General features: G+C 40.1%; 1 long non-coding RNA gene across 1 annotated transcript in view; it reads left to right on the forward strand.

Moving 5' to 3' along the window:
- Window positions 1-1,344: 1,344 nt before the first annotated feature.
- The window catches only part of LOC121133555, a 61,763-nt gene continuing 41,275 nt past the window's right edge, over window positions 1,345-21,832 (forward strand). The window contains exons 1-3 of the long non-coding RNA XR_005870438.1: window positions 1,345-12,158; window positions 12,823-12,931; window positions 13,409-13,544. This is a non-coding gene — a long non-coding RNA (uncharacterized LOC121133555). The remainder of the gene's footprint in view (window positions 12,159-12,822; window positions 12,932-13,408; window positions 13,545-21,832) is intronic.

The raw sequence follows: 21,832 nt of genomic DNA on the forward strand, positions 1-21,832 counted from the left end.
TTAGACAGTTTTATTATATAGGCTAGAATAACTAGTCTCAAACTCACAGTCCTCCCACTTCAGTCTCCAAGTCTGGGATTGCAGAGTGCAACATCATGCTTTAAAGATTATTTATTGATTGAGACAGAGTCTCACTGTATTGTCCAGTCTTGTCTGGAAGGCTTAAGGTCAAGTGATGTTTTTACCATCTCACTTTCCCCAGTAGCTGATTTTTGCCATAGAACCTGACTCACAGTAGATTTTTTTGTTTGCTTGTTTTTGCCTTCGTTTCGACATGAAGTATCTTAATAAATACACATCATGATATTTTGAGAAAGTTAATATTATTCTTTATCTTTGTTCTAGTTTTGAGAAAACTGAGATTCATGTAGCTTAAATATATGTTAGAAAATGATTCTAAAAATTTATTTTGGCTGTGTGGTGGTGATGCACGCCTTTAATCCCTGAACTTGGGAGGCAGAGGCAGGCGGATCTCTGTGAATTTGAGACCAGCCTGGTCTACAAGAGCTAGTTCCAGGACAGCCTTCAAAGCCACTGAGAAACCCTGTCTCACCCCCTAATAGTAATTCATTTTGAATATATATATATAGTTTTCTTCTTGGCAAAACTGTCCTATCTGTCAAAAAACTGCCATTGCCTCTACTGCTGACAATAAGCACTTTGTCTAATCTGAACAAGCAGGATGCAAGGAAAAGTGACTGCTTAGCCTAGCCAATACAGGGTATGATAGTCTTTCAAATTTCCTGCTTCTAAAAATGGTTTGTCAGATAATCTAAGGCCTATAGCCAATGTTGGATGCCCCGATGCTACAGAGAAACATTGGGTGACTGTCTAGGCAGCTAGCTGTTTCTGTCATTTCTTGCATCTTTTGGAAGTCATCTGCTTGCACTTCCTCTTACTCAGTTAATATTATTTTCCTTCTCAGGTCTTTCATTGGGTTGAAGATTAGATAGTTACAGTTACAATCCTCTTGTATCTTATCTAGGACATATTAAGTATAAGACTTAGACTTTCCAGGATAGGACAACTATTGGAATATCATGCCAATTACCCATGGCATGATAAACTGTAGGGGAAGGATCTCTTGGGTGGTCGGAACAGGTTAAGCAGCTTGCTCTTCACCTCAGGACAGAACAGCTTGATGAAGGGAGCTTGAACAGCAATGGTGTCTATCTTGTTCTGTGTTAGTGCTTACCCCTATTTTATGCCTAAATAAATTACTGAGACCCTTTATCAGACTCTCATGGATTCACCCTACATTGAATTGTTTTGTCAAAGGATTTTGGTTTGTTGGTTGGTTTTGTTTTGTTTTTTCAGTGTGTGTGTGTGTGTGTGAGAGAGAGAGAGAGAGAAAGAGAGAGAGAGAGAGACAGAGAGACAGAGAGACAGAGAGACAGAGAGACAGAGAGAGAGATTTGGGTACATGTGTCTCTCATACACTTTTAAGGGCTTGAAATTTTCCTTTCATACTCATCCATTTGGGGAGGTTCTTGAGGAAGTACCTGTGTTGGATAGAATGTCTTCTAACACAAGGCAGAAACTTGTAACTCAAATGACATATCCAGAAGAATGCAAATGTTACCTAAGAAAAATACCACTGGTCTTCCTCACATCCAGGTCCTAGCCTAGAACATGTAATATGTGAAGAGGTGTATATGTAGGTGAAGTTCAAATATGTAGAAGGGAGATGAAGGGCAGGTAATATTAGTTAATGAGGAAGAGTAGTGTGTAATTTTAAAGAGCCGTGAGCTGTGAGCTGTACATAAAGCTTCCCCCTCTCCAGTAGTTGTCCCACCTCACCTACGTGGATTATTTGAATTAAAATTGCATTCAAAAAGAACCCACACATGTTATTCTTAGGAACAGTAGTTATGAAAGGTGGACTTTCTTTTTAATCCCATGGATTATTAGCACAATAGTGACTAGACATGACTGGTTGCTCAACACATATGTGGTTTTAACCCACTTAGAAAAAAAAGAGGTTACATTTTTTCCCTAGGGGGAGGGGTTTTGTTACCTGAAATTTTTTCTGTTTTTTTCTATCTCTTTAAAACTATATCAAATCATTGTTTTACTTAATTCACAATTCACTTTGCCATACACAAAGCAAAGCATGACTTAAAAGGAATGAAATTTGGAGAGATATAGAGAATTGTAAGAAAGAGCTGTAATCATGAAAATTCTGATCAATTCCATTGTGTACAATAATAGATATTCTTAGTTACCTTTCAATTTTTAGATTCAACTCAAAGGTGAAAGCTGGCTATTGGATCAGTTATAACGGCCATCAATTTTGACAGTGAGGAAGGGTCTATGTACTACACTGGGATGTATGTAGAAGGTAGGGGGAAGGACATACACTTGTCTGGTGCTATACTGATCTTTCACGGTAACCAACCGAGGGATCAAAGGCATTGTCTTTGGATGATAGAAAAATGTAATATGTACAAACTGTAATAATAGCAATAACAAATAATGACTAAAAACTAAGAATGAAGGACATCATTTTTAGTACTAAGACACTGGATTTAGGATGAGGCCATATGACCTAAGTCTTAATCCATCATACAGAGTTTACAAAAGTAGTGTATCAAGTGAACAAATTAAGAGATGGATAGGCTACAAAGCATAATATGCCTAGATAAATACCCCAAAGAGTGGTGTTTGCTTTGGGAAACGGTAGGGGTGGGAGCTTATCACTGCAAGGCCTTTTCATTATTCCTTATCTCAACCATGTGCTTATAAACTACTCAGTAATTAGAAATATATCACTAACATGATTCATGTTTACCTTCTGTCATCTTGATGTAGTCACATTTTGTAGCATCCATTTCCTACATACAATTGTATTACAAGCATTTTCCCAGATAGATGCAGAGCCTGTATGAGCGCTCATTTAAAGAGCTATAAAATATTTTGTACCTTTATTTCTGGCATTCATACTCTTCTTGGGTCACTCTGACTGTGAACAACTGAAAAGCAGTTGCTGAAGTTTGGGGCAACAAATTATGGTCACCAAATACGGGTTGTGGGCTTTTCCTCTGGAAAGAACTAAATCTTGTCCAGTGCCTCATTAGCACTGTGCATTAACTGAGTTCAAAGCATTTAGCAGAGCTGTGTAGAGGTCCGGTTCATGGCAGCAACCCTGGGTGGTGCCCATATACCCTAGACCCTCGATGCCTTAGGCTGCTCCAAGACAGCCTGGATAACATCACCCTAAGGCCTGCCCTCTGCACTGACACTGCCCTCAAGTTCATTGGAAATGGACTGATGGAAAGAGGAGGCTTCATTTGCAAAGCAAGAGCATGGTTTTAATTATCCTTTAGATCCATAAAAAGGCCATGGTGGTGGAGATAGATTTACGAGTTTCAATTCTCTTCTTGCCGTTTATAAACCAGTATTTATCAGGTGTGGGGCACATGGCAGTTCTGGAGAGTGCCAGACAGGGATCAAAAGCAGAGCATAAAACCCTTCCCCTTTCAACAATCCTAATCTCCACCTTCTATTCATAAATGGCTGCATTACCCTCCTGGCTCACAAGGGAGATGCATTCTGGCCCTATGCTGTCCCAGGCATCAGGCAGGAGCGAGAAGCTGGCTCCTGCATGCCAGGTTGGCTTGCCTCCCTTTGCTGCTTTCTTCAGAAGAACAGAGCAATGGCCAGGGGTACTGGATGGAGGACTTTGTATTGCCATTGTGTTAGAGTGCTTCTTCACAGGAAGGTGTTCGTGTTCCTTCCTGCTAATGCATCACATTGTGGGAAGGCTGGAGAGAGAATGACAGTTCATTCCTTAGGTGACACTGCGTTTTGTGTTCATCTGCTCCACTACATTACCAAGTCATGGACGGTTCTAATGAAAACCTAGGATCTGATTCCCTCTTTCAGGTTGGTGCTGATGCTAATTAGGAAGTAATCTTGTATATGATAGATTCCTAGACTATGGGGATAATTTTCAGTATTGTTGAGTTTGGGAACAGATTTGCTCACCAGAGGAGTTTCAGACTAACTCCCGTTCTGCCAGAAAGCATGATGCAATGTGATGATGTTGGAGCCCTAATTCTGGTGCACTGGCAGTTGAAGACAAGACCCCAAAGGAAGCAATTAAGACTGAATGATGACCTGAAAGTAGAGACTCACTAACAGGATTAACATCCTTATGAGTAAAGACTAAGAACACTCACTCCCTTCCTCCTGTCTTGGAGGACTAATGAGAAGGAAGTTGGCCTTTTACCCAGCCCCAAAGACAGCTGTTACTCCAACTGCATTTACTGGTAGATTGATCTTGGTCTGTTCTTCAGAACCATGAGAAAATGAATCTCAGTGGTCTAAGTCAGCCTACTGTTTTCTGGCAGGGCAGCCAGGACTGACGGGTAGATGAGCAGGATCTCAAATCAAAGAGTATTGATGGTTGAGGATGGGTTGAATGGCAAGAATCCCTATCCCTGAAAGTAACAGGATTGTGTCATTAGTGAAAGTTAAGAGGGGAGCTGAGAGCATGTACTGGAGATGTCTGCCAGGCCCTGCCCTCTGGGTGTGTCTCAATATCTTGGATTGGAGTTTTCTGAGCACCAGACTTGGGAAACGTGAGCACATTTACTACTAGGAAAGAACAGATTTTCCTTGATTTCTCTGCTTCCATTAGAGAAGATACTTTACTTTTCCTCTTTATGCTGCTTAGAATATATCTACTTTGCTTTAGAGAAAGTATTGCTTTGTAAAACTCTAAAGGGTAGAAACTACAATGTGTACGATGTGAGCTCCATGGAAGTGTAGAAATCGCTGCTTTTCTTCCCTATTGAGGTGTAGTCCAGCCCAGTACCTGGAACTCTGTAAGCACTAAATACCAACTTATTGAGTAATATGCCAAAAGTCTGACTCCACATGGGTTAGGGACACCTTACTCTGGACAGACTTAGTTTCAGTGTCAACCATGTTAGCTTGGAACACATCATCACTTGTTACTCAGACTATGTTAAATATCCCACAAAGTTGTGAAGACCATTTATCCTCAAAGTATGGTTAAATCCATTTAACTGTTCAGTAGTAGAATTTGGGAATAGTAAGTAGATTTAGGGTCTAAAAACTTAGAGGCCACTGGAAAAGTTAGAAACAATTACAGGTTTACCGGGTAGTTGTTAGCATAGTGATATTTTTACTGGACTGGGGCACTCCTCCAGTAAAAGTAATCTTATAAAAACTTAAATATGACCATGTTGCTCTTGCCTAAAGCACTCTATTATTTTTCTTGCTCTCCAGAAGCAATCTTTCCTGCCTTTCTATGATCTACCTACTCAGACAATGTCTGTAGCACAATCTGTCACACAGAGGTAGCTCAGCCGAGCTAGTCTTGATTGCTTATTGAAGATGCAAAGCAGTCTTTTGCCTCGGGTCTTCTTGCTTCCTAGTAACGCTTCCTGAAATTCTCTTCCCACAGAACCCTGTGATTCTGAAATAACAACTTCCCCCTTTCCTATCTCCCCACACATCCCAATGCAGGACCTCAATTCTAAATAAAGCTTTCCTCATTACAGTACATCCCTCAGTACTCAAGATCATTATCATACATAGTTCCAAATAAGTATTTGTTGAATAACTGATTGAAACCTCTAGTTTAATGGGGGGTACACCTGTGCTAATAAATACATATAGCTAGACCACAGATATCAATGAATGAATTGTCAGCTCCCATAAGTAGTGTTTTTAAAATTTTAAAATTTATTCTTCCTGTCTTTCACATTATGCCTCCCAATCCCACCTATCTTCCTCTGTATCCCAAAATAAAACAAAATGAAATTTAAGAGAAAAAGAGGGGAAATATAAAGAAACAGGAAGAAGGGGGAATCCGATCATGGAAGCTGCAGTGTAACATAATGAAGCATGTGAAACACGCAGTAAATCCCTTTATTCACATACTTTTACATGCAGGCATTTATCAAGAAGAAACACTGGTCTGGTTCTAAGCTCCTGGTCTCTGCTGCACTATTCATGCTGGGTCCTCCTGGGATCTTCCTGGAGAACCCATTGCTGCTCTGTGTCGGGAAAACCCTGCAGCCCTGGGTCCACAGGACTGACACCCCTCCTCATGCTCCAGCAGGTCATAGGTGGGGTGGATGTTGGAGTGGGCCAACACATAGCCCTGTTTCTGGGACTGGGTACTTGCAGTTGAGCCTACCAGTGCTCCCCTGTCTTCTTCACCAGGGTGGGCTTCACAGCCTTGCCCTGGCTAGTTCACCCCTTGCAGTGATGAGCAAGGGGCAGGCCCAGTCCTCCACTCTCAGGATAGTTCTCCCACAACTACACTTTCAGGGCCAGCTCTACTGTGTTGCCCAAGGGAGGTGTAGGGGCCGCTCTACTCAGTGATGCAGCTGATGATGGATGGGGCAATTCTCCTGTTCTTACCAACTCAGGGCTAGCTATCCCATCTGCCTTCGTGTTGAGGGGGGTATCTCTCCCCAGCCCATGCCACCTCAAGAGAGGTGAATAATGAGGATAGCTCTCCCATGCTCACAATTTCAGGGCTGGCTCAACCACACCTCCATCAATGGGGTTGGCTCTATTGTGCTGCCTAGGAAAAGTTGCATAGTACTCTTACACATGGTCCATAGGCAGGTGTTATTATAAAAAATGGAACCCTTGAGCATTTAGGAAGAAGCAACATGCTTAAATTAGTCTAATTTGTTATATCCTACAACTCAACAACATCAGAATCGAGCAGCTTAGATACAAAATGAGTCAAGTGCGATTATGGACATGTCTCTATAGAAGTTCTGTAGAAGAGGAGCAACAAATATTATTGAGGATTTAGAGACATTGAAGCCACCAGGCCCTGTTGGCAGCAAAGAGAAATGGAGGATCAGATGTGGAAGACAGAATGGTGGTTACTCAAAACAAAGCAAAAAATCTAGAATGGCTAGAGCATCCAGGTATCTACTTCTAAGTATGGAGACCAAAGAATGAAAAGTGGGACTGTCATTTGCACCTATGTTAATAGCCTTAATAGCAGTGTTGTTCATGGTACCTGAAAAGTTGAGGCAACCCAAACACTCATTGAACCATAAATGTACAAGTAAAATGTAGTCCACACACAATAAAATATTACTTAACCTTAAAAAGGAAGGAAACTGGCACACGGTTGACTGTGGATGCACCTTGAAGACATTATGTCAAGTAAATATGCCAGTCACTAAAGAAGAAGCCCAATATGATTCCACTGGAGAAGTCAGATTCGCAGAAGGAGAAAATGGAATGGCAGTTTCCCAGGGAAATGCAAGGAGGAAATGTGGAGCTGTGTAATTGGTTCAGAGGCTCAGCTTAGGAGGATTAGATGTTTTGTGTGGTGACAATGGCACAGCAACGTGAGAGCATCTAATGTCTTGGAACTGTACATTTAAAATGGGTTAAGTTGGTAAATAAATGTCGTGTGTATTCTATCACAACTTCAATAATCATGTTCAGCTAAAATACATAAACCAGAAAAATTTACTCAAAGGACCTTTTTTCTTCAGTCACTAGCTATAAGAGGAATGTCTTAAGATAGCAGGTGAAGCATTTGAAGGCAGTCATAAGTGGATGAACCTGAAATTCCCAAACCATCTCCCTGTAACCCCCATCAATCTTCTTTACTTGCTGCCCTGTTGTCTTTCTTCCATGATCTAGATTCCAAAACACTCTTCTCTGTCATCCAACTTGGGAATACAGAGGACCACCCAGGTGGCTAGCAGTGGTCCCTGTTAGCAAGCTGTGTTCTCATTCAGTGGAAATGAAATGAACCTGGAGGTGTTATGATAGACTTTGGAAAAGTGAATAAAAATCTTACCTTTCTTGTTTTCCAAAGCATTTTCTAGATCAATGAATACAGCTGACTTTCCAGAACATGGTATAGTGTATAGAAATTTTGCAAATGGTTTTTGAGCACAGTTCTGTTTTCCATCCCTATGTAGTTTTCCATGGGTGTTTCACTAGGAAGATTGTTATCTCTGCTGCCTTTGGTGGGTTCCAGCAGTTCTTGAGTTTTTGTGGGTGTGGCCCAGAACAGGATTTCCTTCTGATCTAGGCTAGGGGCCTCTTTAGCTCTTGGAAAGTACGGTCCTGAAATTTCCTTGAGAAAGTGGAGAGGTGTTTTTGTTATTGTGTTGTTTTGTTTTCGTTGTTAATGCAAGACCTTGCTATCTGTATATATACGGGACACTACCACTTAAAGTGGACTGTCCACCTTTCTGAAGGACTCAGACTCAAGTTCCTTCATCTCACTTCAGTATTACAAATCATGCTTTGACTTTTTTCAAGGTTCTGAAAGCACATAAGTTTACATATATACATATATATGTATCCACAGTTTTCTTTCAAAATCCAAAGTTGCCAGATGTCTTTTGTAACTAGGGATATTGTGAATCTTAAAATATAGTATAAGTTTATAGTATAAGTTTTATGTTATTATATCATAACCTGTCAGGATCTAGAGACATATCCTTTAGATAAAAGTATCTATATTTGATTAATAGTCATAATCATTAGGACTATAGCTAAATAGTCATAGTGAACAGAACTTTAACTAAAGGCTATAAGTAAACCTGTATAAATCTATATCAGGTTTTGTTGCCAAAGAAGTTTAGTTAGTCATTAAAAATATCTGAGTTTCAGAGCATTTTGAACTTTAAAAAGGTGGCTATAAGACAGCAGGCACACCAGTGGGAAAGTGGGTTTCTTGAATCTTACAGGGATTTTACTAATACAAGGATCTTGTCCTACTTCTGAATGCTCTGACCTGTGGAGAAAAAGAAGAAATTTTTGTACATGGAGGACTCTTAGGGGGAAAGGGAGGGAGTAACGACTCCTTAATCTACCCTCCGTAAGCGAGGCTGCATGACGGCTGGTATCTGACTGTATGACTTCCAGTGACTCCCACCCTCTTGGTGTTCTAGCCTCCTCATCTTCAACAGAAGGATTGGGTAGTCAGCCTATGGTCACTTCGTTCTTCTAATCAAATCAGACTAACAGCTTAACCGCCGTTGGTGTGTCTGGTTGGCAACAAGCAAACAATAGACAACATAAGGGCAAGGGGAACCCTTCCTCTTCTCCCTTACCCCTGCTCCAAAGAAGCCTTCAAGGACAGTGCTACCCTGAAAGACATCCATGGAAATACATTTCCTTCACTCTTATCGGCAAGGATGCTTTACTCCCAGCATATTGAATTAGATACATAAACATAGTAAATGTGAGTTCATTTAGATCGAGTAAGTCAGATTTACAATCCCCAATGAAATACCAACAGAGGGATTAACATGGACTTTGAAGTCATTCAGATACATAATTCCCAAAAATATTTGTTAAAAATCCAGACATGAAACTTTACTCTTCTGTTTGTTTATTTTTCTCTTTGGAGTCTAAATATCTCCCAAACACATAGTTCCGAACAAGCAAAAAGCAGCAGGAGGATTGAAAAAAAGCAATAGAGGCTGAATTTCAGTCCCATAGACCTTAGCAAGAAGCAAAAATAAACCCTCTAAACACGACTCCTTTTGCACAGTTCCCAGGCAGATTCTCCCCTTCCCTAGTCTAGGTTTTGTTCTGCCTCTGCTGATCTGCTGATGTTGCAACCAGTGACTCCCACGTTAACCAAAGATTCCCAGGATTCTGCCTCCCTTTCCCTTCCATGAGAGCTACCTACAAAAACAGGTATTGGAATAGAAACTGTCTGTTAATTTTTTGCATTATCCTAGTTTAAGGAAAGTATAACAGATATATCAGTAGAACTTTAATTGGCCCAAGCTTCCCCTTCATCTAAGGGTAGTGATCCATCTGTTGCTAGAGCTAGCTGTAACGGGGCTATCAGGAACGGTAGGTCTGAGATCAGAACTCCTTTTTCCCAATCCCCCATGTGGACTGCCATTCCAAATTAAAAAGATCATTTCCTATCTAAGTCATTGTTGCAATGAAGCCTGGTTATGGCATGGAGCGAGAGTTTCCACTGTAATATGTGCTTCATGTAGCTGAGGCTTACCAAGTTCAGCACCTGAGAAAAATTAAGAGGAGGATTGAAAATCATATCCAGCTGGGGAGTTAGCATGTGTCAAACAGGGTTTGGCTGTTAAAGAGTTTTAAGTGCGTGACTGGTACACCTCAGGGCAAGGCCCACTCTTCCAGGAGAATCTGGTCTTGCTTTTCTTTCTTCTCTCCTCTAATCAGTCCCATTCAGTTTTCAATTCTCTTTCTCACTTTGTGAAGTGCCAGACAAATTACTGGCATCCTCTATGAGCCTCTGGTTTCTTTTCGGTTTCTATATCCCACCTCCAGCTTGAGAAGATTTCAGGGGAAAATCTTACTTCAAATCCATTTAATAAGAATCTAGGAACATGGGACAGAAAGTTTTAGGTGACTTTTACCACTCTCCGTCCTCTGTGTTCTGAGCTCTCTTCTGAAATGTGTATATTGTATTAATGTTTTATGTTTATTGTTCTTCCAAAAATTCTTTTACTCTCTGGCTTCAACATGATGGCTTCTGAACGGTGGAAGAAAGCAGAAGGCTAGGACTACAGATGCAGACTTTCTGACAGTCTTGCAAAACCACCATACCTTATCGAACAGACCATTATAATGTTCAATAAACACTTGAAACATTTCTTCTTTGAGAATTTCATAACAAGTATGAATTGAAATATTGTCATAGCCACAACACATCTCCCTTCAAACTTCATCCCATCTTCTTTTAAAGACCCCATCAAATTCAATTAGTATTGTCTGTATGTGTGTGAGTATGGGGCTACCCGTTAGAGCGTTGACAACCTGCTAGTGGTCCCGCCCCCAAAGAAAAACCATTCTCCTCTCCTCAGTAACACTAAACTCCAATAGCTCCTCTTCCTCCTCCTTTTTTGGTGAGACATCATGAGTTCTTCCACCCACTCTGGAAGTTTGACTGGCTCGGTTTTGTGCAGGTCTTGAGCAGTAACCACAGCAGTAATTCCAACAGTTGTGGTAGGCCCGGCAAACAGTCTTTTATATTCTTCTCCATCCTCCAGCTCTTATATCCTTTCTGTTTCCTTCCACAATGTTTCTTGAGCCTCAGTTTGTGTGAGGGGATCGCGTACTGAAATGCGTGGAGAGGGCTGCTCAATGTGCCTCAGTTTGCTTGCTACAGTGTCCAGACTCAGCCTGCTACCCAGGGGGCCTCGTCTGTATTTTCTCCAGCCTTTGCTGGGATCTCCTCTGATCTGTGTGTCTCACCTGAAGTCAACAGAGATCTCAGCTTAATGTGTAGGTAAGTCACTCTTTCCATATCAAACTCATTAGCATGTTCAGATATAAGAAGTGTGGGAGAACCAATTCTTTGGAGACTTGAAACTAGGAAAGATATTGGAGTTGGTGCCACTGGGAGCAGTTGATTCACCAGCCTGTTGTGACTTGTCCTTGATGTGGGTGTGGTCATTCCAGAGAGATGGCAGCAGTCTTCTAGTGTTAAATCAGGAGTATTAGTATCAAAAGTGGTCAACTGTGCAGGAAATAGCTGAACTGAATTGTCTAGAGGAAGAAGTGGGAAGGAAGAATGCTCTGCATGATGATTTTGTTACTTGCTATAAGTCTAAATCCACAGTCATTGTGTTATTGTGGCATGACACTTTGAAGGGAGTGATAATCCCCTTTGGCAGAGATAAGTTCCAAGTGAATGCAGGCACCTTGAATAAATCGTAAATAGTATTATTTTCATACTCAAGCAAGTTAGCGATGTGTGCTTCCTAGGTCAAATGCTTGTTCCCAGTGACCACACGCCCTAGAGACTGCAGTGCTATCATGTGGTCACGAGAGCATGCAAAGCTCCATATGCCTGCTTAAGAAGCATCAGCATGTACTGGAAAATAAACAGTTACTTTAAGAAGGTAGTTCTCAAGGGCAACGACTTAGGATCTGTTGGGAGTGTGACTTTCTGGGGAATTAAAAATGATTGTTCTTTGAGATGGTTTGTCTTTTTCATTCCAGATTTTCTCCTGGACTTAACGCAAAACCAGAAACAATGCCTGCTTTTGTGCTGGCTCCCTTTGTAGAAGGAAATAGTCACTCACAGTGAAAACTGCTAGTTTCATATTAGTATATCCAGGTTTCTCAGCTGAAAGACAGAAGACAAAAAAGAAACTGGAGAGGCTATTCTCTCAATCCTCCCATAGACGGTACCCAATTAACACTGTTTTTGACGGAAAGGAGACAGGTTTATCACATACAGTGGGTGGCTTTGAGTGTTGAAACTAAATTTCCTTTAGAGAACCCTGGTTGAAAGAGTCTTATTCAGATGTTTTAAATGGAAAGCCCATAAAAATAGCACCCAAAATGTTTAGTTTTTTCCTCCATTCACAGAATCAAGTAAAGCTTTGAAAGCACACCCATTCAAAACTAAATGAAGTTTTTTTTTTACTTTTTGAGTAATACATAAGCAGTTAAAAATGCTCTACATGTTAAACAAAATTAAATGCTTCAAAAATAATTATATAAATGGACAGTTACATGTATATCATAGTGTAAACATCTCTTAATAAGTGAAGACATTGGTAGATTAAAACCCATATGGAACTCAACTGAGAAATTCGTTATTTAAAATTTTCCAATTAAACAAACACACCATACCCTATTTAATAAAAATTTTACTGAGGACGACATTTATAATTTTTAAAGTAGATTTAGCTGAAACAACAAACCTGATTCTAACTATAACATGGCAATAAATGAGGGTTATCTATGCTTTGATTCATCAATTGAATTTTGCAAATGTTAAAACTTCACATAAATTGATCTAAATGCCCTATGAAATTTACTTGTAAGTTCTTTTTTCAATTGCAGTTAGTTGAGATCATCTGAGAAACTTTCACTAGTTTTTGATGATTGGAATTCTAGCACATTAAATCCTTCAGAGAATTTAGAAAATTACAGTCATGAGGAGATAGTAATTGTAAGTAGAAAAAAATCTTTTTTTAATTAATTTTTTTCATTTTATATACCAACCCAAGTTCCCCCTTCCTCCCTTCTCTTGCCCCCTTCCTCTTCCCCACTCTCCGTCTACTCCCTAAAAATAATGTGGCCTCCTTGGGGGCTCAACAAAGTCTGACATACCAAGTTGAGGCAGAACGAACCCTGCCCCTGTATCAAGACTGAGCAAGGTATACCACCACAGGGAATGGACTCAAAACAGTCAGTTCATGCCCCTGGGATAAGTCCTCAGCCCACTGCTAGCACCTCCCCAACAGACAGAGCCACATAACTGCCACCCACATTCAGAGGGCTTAGTTCTGCCCCATGCATGTTCCCCAGCTGTCCCACGAGCTCCCATTAGCTTGGGTCAGTTGTCTCTGTGGTTTTGCCAATCATGTATGCTGACCCCTTACCCTTACTCATACGATCCCTCCTTGTTCTCTTCAACTGACTACAGGAGCTCTTGAATTTAAACTGAGGAGAAGAACTCATCTGGGATAGAAAACAGAGATACCTGCTCACTGGAGACCAGGAGCTAAAATAGAGACCTTTCATTCTGAAACTCAGTGAAGCTTGAAACACACTAACATGTGGTAAGATTGTTTTATGAATTACATTAAAAATTATTTATTTTAATTTTCATAAAATATACCTTGATAATATTCTTTTCTCTCCCCTATGTCCTCCTAGACCCTCTTCCCTCCCCCTCAATTTCATGTTCTTTTTCTCAGAACAAAAGTGAACACAATCTCTTCTCAAAACAAAACAAAACAAAAACCTAAATGACACACATGCACACAATTCTTTCTGTGTTGGTTAACTACTCCTGTGCATGAGGCCTGCTCTGGAGTGCTGTTGATAAACCTAGCACCACACAGTTGAAGAAAACCAATTTTCCCTCTCCCAGTAGTCATCAGCTGGAAATAGTTTTTTTGTTTTGTTTTGTTTGTGCTTAGGGATGGGACTTTGTGTCCCATTCCCCTTCTTACTGTTGGGGTTTAGTCTGGCTTGAACCTTTATAGGATTTGTGTGTACTGTCACAGTCTCTTGTGAGTTAATATGGGCATCAGCCCTGTTGTGTCCAGAAGACATTGGACCCTTGGACTCATCCACCTGGTAAGATTCTTTTGATGAAACTTTCATCCTACATTTATTTTTATTTTATTTGCTGTTCTGAGGATCAAATCCTGGGCCTTGAACATCATCTACTTTTAGTTGAATCTATTTATATTTCCTGCCAGAATGAAATAGAATTGAGATAACTGACAATTTTGGAACAATTGTGGTTTGTGAAACACTTTAACATTCCAAGTAGAAATATGTTAGCTGAAGAGTTTGGCCTTATAAAAACATTTGTCAAATAAAGTAATTTGAATGGAAAGCAAAAGGCAGAACCTTTCAAGATATCTGAACTGAAATTCTTGCACATTTCATTACAAATACTTAAAGTTAAGCACATGAATTATTGGCAGAGTTTTCTCTGACTTAACCCAAGACTCTCCCAAGATAATGCTTTAGGGAGACTGTAGCCACGATCTTACCCACTCCCTTTGCATGATGGGATTGCTCTTTGGAGTCACTGGTTCTCTGACATCTTTATATACCAAACATTCTCATCTGGGCATGAGAAAAACAACAAAATAATAAAGAAGTAATTTCACCCAACCTGGACATGGATAACATGTCCCTTTTAGAGTTTTTCCTTACATTTTGAAGAAGAGGAACACAGGAAGAAAAAAGCTGGTAATGACTCACAACTTTATTGAAATCTCTTATTATAAAAGTGAGTACTAAGAGTAGTTGAGTCAACCTTCACAACTGCACCTAGAAGACCTGAGTATTTTTATCCTGCAGGAGAAAGTGGTTTGGGATAGTTATTCACTCCAAGACCTCAGACCTTTCACTTCTTGGAAGGAAGGAAGGAAGGAATAAAGAAAGATAGATAGAAAGAAGTACTTTTGTTAGGTGAGAACTGAGGTTCCTTCTGACATGTGAATTTAAGACCCTAGTAGCTGAAGGTCTAGCCATTGATCCCAACGGGCAGAGTCAGGGTGTAGAAAGGCATGCAAAGGAACTGTCCAGGGTGCTTAGAAGCACAAGGTCCATTCACTCTCTATTGTGATCAGAGGTCACAGTATACATACACCCATCCACTACACTTCCAGCATTTATACTATGTTAAATGTACAGTGAATTGTTCTACCAATACTTATATATATATAATTGAACATGAGATCAATTTGGGTCTAACTCTAGCTGACCACTAACTGAGCACACAATCCTAACTCTCTCTCCCCTCCCCCCATGCTCCCAATTAGCTCAGGAGATTTTGTCCCTTTCCCCTTCTCTGGGGGACCATGCATGTCTCCCTTAAGGTCCTCCTTGTTTCCTAGCTTCTCTCAAGAGGAGGGGAGAGGAGGACAGGAAGGAGCAGGAAGATTAAGTCGGGGGAAGAATAGAGAAGAGCAATAAAACAGATACTATAATAGAGGGAACCACTATAGTTTTAAAGAGAAATCTGGCACTAGGGAAATTTCCAGAGATCTACAAGGATGATCCCAACTAACAATCTAAGCAATAGCAGAGAGGCTCAATGTCAAAAATACTTTCAAGAACGGATTTTAATTAGTTGTTGATAGTTAGTGTCAAATTTAAACTTTGACAACCATTTCAGTGAAGTTGGAGGTTTCTTTCCCACCTGGTCCTACAGTTACTTTGCCCCAAATAAACACACAATGACTTATATTATGTATAAAAAGTTTGACCGATGGCTCAGGCCTCTTATTGGCTAGCTCTGTGTTAACTATTACCCCATTTCTATTAATTTATGTATTGCCACAAAGTTATGGATTACCCATAATCTAGCATATTCCTCTGTGGGCTACACAGAGTCTCCTTGTAGCCTCTCTCTGCCTTCCTCTCCCCAGACATCCCCTGCTTTTGTATCCCCACCTAGCTTCCTGCCTGGCTACTGGGCAGTCAGTGTTTTATTCATCAACCAATAAGAGAAACATATATGCAGAAGGAAATCTCCCATCATCTCCTCTTTTCTGTCTAAATAAATGAAAGTTTTTAACTTTAACATAGCAAAATTATATATGACAAAACAGTTATCAATCAAGGACTACCATTAATATTGACTCCATTAACATTTAGCAAAATTTAAAGAAAATATTCTACCTTCTATCTTTGTAAGTCTAAAGTCTTATATGCAGCTTATCTTTTATCATAACTAATGAAAACCATAACCATAACCATCTGTCTTCAACCATCAAAGACCCCAGGAGGATAATATGTAAACTCTAGAACTGACAGAGACATCTCACTGCCTGGACAGTCACCCAAAGTTCTTCTGTAATGTTGGGGCATCCATCTTCAGCCTTCAGGCCTAGAGTGTCTGGCAAACTTCTCAGTGAAGCAGAAAATTTGAAACTGTCCTTCCTGTATTGCTAGTTTGTCAGCCATTTTATTCTGTGTCCTGCTGAACATCCATGAAGGACTGTCCCATCTTTTTGTTGTTATTGTTGTTGTTTATAAATAGACTTTATTTTTTCCTTTTATTTATTTTTTATGTCTTTATTTAAATTAGAAACATGCATGCTTCAAATGTCAATCCCAGCTCCCTCTCTCATCCCTACTCCCTTGTCCCTCCACCAGCCCCCCCCAGCCCAATCTCCACATCATTCCCCAGGGAGAGTGAGGCCCTCCTTGGGGGATCTTCAGAGTCTGTCCTTTAGTCCAGGGAAGGACCTAGGCCCTTCCCCCTGTGTCCAGGCTGAGAGAGTGTCCCTCCATGTAGAATGGGCTCCCAAAGTTCATTTGTACGCAGTGACAGTAAGCTAAGTGATTCTCATATCCTAGTTATTTTGGTGACTATTTAGTAATGTGTATCTAAGTGCATTTATTTTCCATAAACATGTTAATATTTTTATCTTCGTATGCATTTCTTTTAATGGCTTTTAACCTTGTGAGAGTCTTTCAAAGGTGATCATGTTATTGCCAGGCTAACTGATAACACATGGAATAGCCCTACAGAGCTGAAATCTTTTGTACCCTTGTATCTTACACTCTCAGAACTCATGCCAAAGAACTGGGTTGTTTACAGGCAAAGTATACCCATTCGAACTCACCTCAATATTTTTCTTCATAGATTGTATACTCAGAACAATTACTATAGGTATAAAACTCTAATTGGTTATAATACTAAACCAGTGAAAAATGTTCAAACCCAAGTATTGTAGTTAGTTTTTTCCTAAAACATGTATATAAGCAGCAATCCTGATGCTGGACAGCTTGTCAGTGGATCTTGGCAAGAGTTGTGACTGAATCGTTGTGAATTCATTTCCACCGTCAGCAAAGTACAGAACATGTGCCCCACCCAGAAGGTGGTTCACTGCCATGTGCACACGTAAAATAGGACATATATAAAAAATGTCCTCTGCTTCAGAAAGCTACATCTTAGGAGCCTACACGTTTTATGCCACATTTATCAATTAGTTTTAGCTGATAATCAAGCACAGCATTTAACTAGGGGACAGATTCTGTGGACTTCTGGAATGACACTAAAGAATTTGGTAAAGGAAAATGTTAGTTATATCTAATTCTTCACTGTATAAAGCTTTATATTTTCATTCTAAAAGTTTAATAATTGCTATAGATAGCTTATGATTTCTGTAAAAGTATTTTATTTTTAAATGACTATATAAAATCTTTGTGAGCTGAATTGTTATTGAATGCATTTATTAGCATTTATGTAATTTCATTCTTAAAGAAATTATTACTTATGTAAATTGAGCTGAGATTACTGTGTATATTTTTACAGTGTCAAACTTGGTAGTAATCATATGATTTTAAGTAAGAATGAATTCAGATAAGATGGTTTATACTTAAGTAGTTAAAATTCAAATTAATGGAAAAATTGCCAGTAAAATTAATGACTTTATTTTCTATAGGTTCCAGAAAAAAACATGTTCTAATACTACCAAAAATAAAGTATTTTATTTACAAAAAATAGCAGAGAGGCTACCTTAAATGCCCTTCTCTGATAATGAGTTCAATGACTACCTTATATGCCATCCTAGAACCTTTATCAAGTAGCTGATGGAAGTAGAAGCATGAGTTCGAGGCTGGGCTGGACCGATAGCCTCCAAAACAATACGGAGAAACCCTGTCTCGAAAAACCAAAAAAAAAAAAAAAAAAAAAAAAAAAGGAAGTAGAAGCAAACACCCACAGCTAAACACTGAGGAGAACTTCTAGAATCCAGTTGCTGAGAGTGAAAAATATAACAACAAATGTTGATAGAAATATTAGCAAAGTGGAAAAAAATATTAGCAAAGTGGAACCATATTTACTGGGAATGTGAACTGGTATACCACTATGGAAACTACCACAGAGGTTATTCAAAAAACTAAAATACAAAGTATATTTTAGTTTATATATTTATATATGTAAAGTATATATGTGACGCATATATACTACAACTAGGACTATAGCTGAGGGAATCTAAGTCAGCATACTGCAGAGACACCTGTACACCATGTTTACAGTGTTGTTCATCAGTCATTGTTCAATTTATGGAATCAACCTAGGAATCTATCAACACACAAGAGTTTTATTCACCCAAAAGAATGGAATTGCCCTGTCTGCATGCAGGAAGATAACAAGAACTGGAGATCATGTTATTAAACAATAGCCAAGTCCAGAAAGACAAATATCAGAGGTTTTCTTTCTTATGTAGAGCTTATGTTGTATACTATATGTAATGTATAAATGAAATCACATGTATACCTAGGATATGAAAGTCCAAGATCATTTAGTCATCTTGAAAGAAGATTGATGGAGAGTGGAAAAGGGGAAAGCAGAGGGTATGGGGCTTAAGGTTGCCAATGAGCCTGATACACTTGAACAGAAATGTCCCTATGAATTCCATCTCTATGGATGAGAGGTATCTGGCAATAAGATTAAAGAAGCAATGTGGGAAATCAAATATTTAAAAAAAATCCTGCTGGATCCTCAATTAGAAAATAAGAACAGAGGCCTGAAACATTCCACCCTTTATGCCATTTTAGAATACAGTTATCACTTTGGGTCCTTTGCTGGTTTTATAGATGAATCCAGTAACCCAAGAGACTGTAACAAACAGAGTTATATAAATGCGAATGCTTAGAATTTTAGTTTTGAGTAGCATGAGCTATGGAAGCAGAAGTGCCTGAATGGAGTGCGTGACAGTGACAATGTTTAGGGGATCACTTATTGAATGTTTCCTTAGAGCTTTTCTAGGGCCGCTGGATAGTTATTCTAGAAACGCCGTAGCTTCTTTTGGCCAGGGACATCTCATTCTTTTCACCGAACGCATTAAACTCAGCTGATTTTCTGACAGCACCAGCTGAAGGAAGTGGCAGAGGTGGTGACAGGGAAGCAGAAATAGATGAGGAAAGGTGAGAAGACAAGTGTGGAGGCGGCGTGTGATGACAGTTCCACACTGTTTATGTCACTGTTTACTCTTCAACCCGGGGACTAGGTGACTTATTAACCAAGGCCCCCTGAATCACACCACCAACCTCCTCACTAAAAATAGCACCGGGCTACTCCGAACTTCTCAGCAAACCCCCACAAGTCAGCCTCTGACGCCTGTGCTGTAGTTTGATGGTGTGAAGGTAGAGCACCAGGCACAGCCTTTCATGCTGCGCTGGTATGTGAGCCAGCATCCGCCGGCCTCATCCTCCAGCCTCATTCTCCAGTACCCTCTTCCCAGCAGTCTGGCACAGGCCTGTCTCCTTGGGGCTGGCCTGGCATTAGCTCTGGCCACAGACAAGGCAAGTGACACAGGGATTCAAAGCATCTCACATGGCTGCCAAATGTCCCCAGGCTCACAGTGGCTTGTGGGATCGCACTGTTGGCTAGAGAGATTAATTAGGAAAGAGGATGGACACATGAATTGCTTTCTGACAAGTGGAGGGCAGCTAATGCAGGATAGGTTTTTCGGCCTTCTCGAAGAAATGACTTACCCTGAGGGCCCATGTAAACACACATGCTCACATGTATGATGAGCTCTGCTCTCCAACCCCCAACCCAGATTGCTGATGAAGGAAGGCCATGTTACAGGGATCATTCTTTTCAACTTTCTGGTCTCTACTATACCATCACATTGGAGGAAAACGTGCCTAAAAGTTAACAGTAACTCTGGCTGGCAAATGCATCTGTACTATGGATGTGGACCAGAAAATACTAAAAGAGTTTCTATTTAAAAGTATTGATCAGTGCCTGATGAGGTGCATCAGTGAATTAAGGTCTTTGCTGCCAAGCCTGATAACTTGAGTTTGACTGATGCTTGGTTTAAGGAGAGAGCCAACTCCTGCAAGTTGTTCTTTAATCTCCATGTGTGCACTGTGGTATCCTTGCATGCATACATGTACATATCATGTTCCCATGTATGTACACACACACACACACACACACAGAGAGAGAGAGAGAGAGAGAGAGAGAGAGAGAGAGAGAGAGAGAGAGAGAGAGAGAGAGAGAGAGAGAGAGAGAACAAAATTTTTAAAAAATAGAGCCAGAATGTGTTCCTTGGATTTGGTATTGTGATAAAATGCCCAAAGTAAACAACTTAATGGAGGAAGTCTTTTTTTTTTCATTGTTTCAGTGGTTTCCACCCACCACGGTTGGGAGGACTTTGCAGAGGAGCTAATTCATATCATGGTGCCAGGAAATGGGATGGAACTGTCACAGGAAGGGGATGAAGTAAGATGTAATCTCCAAGGACAAACCCCCAGTAATATACATTGCTGAATCAGAACACATCTTCCAAAGTCCCATCACCTTCCCATGGGCTCTTCAGATTCAGAGGCTAAAGGTGGACTAAATCAGCCATTAAACCAGAGTACCCATGATGCTGTCTCTGCAAACATCCTCACAGACACTCCCAGATGTGTGCTGTACTAACCTCCTACATGCCTCTCAGTCCAATTAATTGGACAGTTATGATTGACCATAATTCAGGGAACATATGATTCCTTTCAAAATGATCTAATAGTGATGGCTTTGGGAGATCATGGACATTCTTAAAAGCCGTAGATGATGAGTGCACACACATTTGTACAGAGAGACAGAGGGAGAACTTTGTATGTTATTTTAGGAGGATAGCTCTTTATATGAAACTAACACGTCGTCTTCTTTGTGTGTGTGGATAAGAGATCATGTACTGGCATATCCTGGATGTCATACATGAAATCCACAAATCTGAAGCATTTCTGAGTACGAGAAAATTTACTAGGAACTAGACAGGTGTTTCTAACCTTCCCCAACAAGCCAACCAAGTATGCATCTACCTCTTCTCCACATGAGAATACTGAAAGGAGAAGGAAAGCCTGACTGGGCAGAGAGAGTAGTAAGGGCATAAACTCTACTATCAAATTACTAGGGAGTTTTGTTCTGTTATAAGATTCCCAGCAATGTTCTCATCTGTTTGTATACCGTGCTCTTTGGTTGTTTGTTTACCCTGGTGGAGCTTACATCATAGACTACTATGAAGGTTAAATAATGTAAGTCCTGCCAAGTGCTTAGAACAGTGACCTGTATACAGAGTGCAGTAGATAAATTTTGTGTTAAGGGCTGCTGTATAGTTTAAATCTTGACTTGTCTACCCACTAAACCAAGATCTGATGGCAGCCAGGAAGCCTCTGCCATATTGTGGGAATTTTCAACACTGTTTCCAAACAGTATTCTGCATTCATGAGATGTAGATAAGGAGACAGTTAACAACTAGTACCCCCTACTTTCTTGCAGTGCTTTTATAAAACAACCACTTCATTCAGTAAACAGTGAGACACTTGTTACCTGGGAGAAAGCAATGATTCTAATTCAAAAGCAAAGGGCACT

The sequence above is a fragment of the Mesocricetus auratus genome, unplaced genomic scaffold (assembly GCF_017639785.1).
Source record: "Mesocricetus auratus isolate SY011 unplaced genomic scaffold, BCM_Maur_2.0 Super-Scaffold_100022, whole genome shotgun sequence".
Lineage (NCBI taxonomy): Eukaryota > Metazoa > Chordata > Mammalia > Rodentia > Cricetidae > Mesocricetus > Mesocricetus auratus.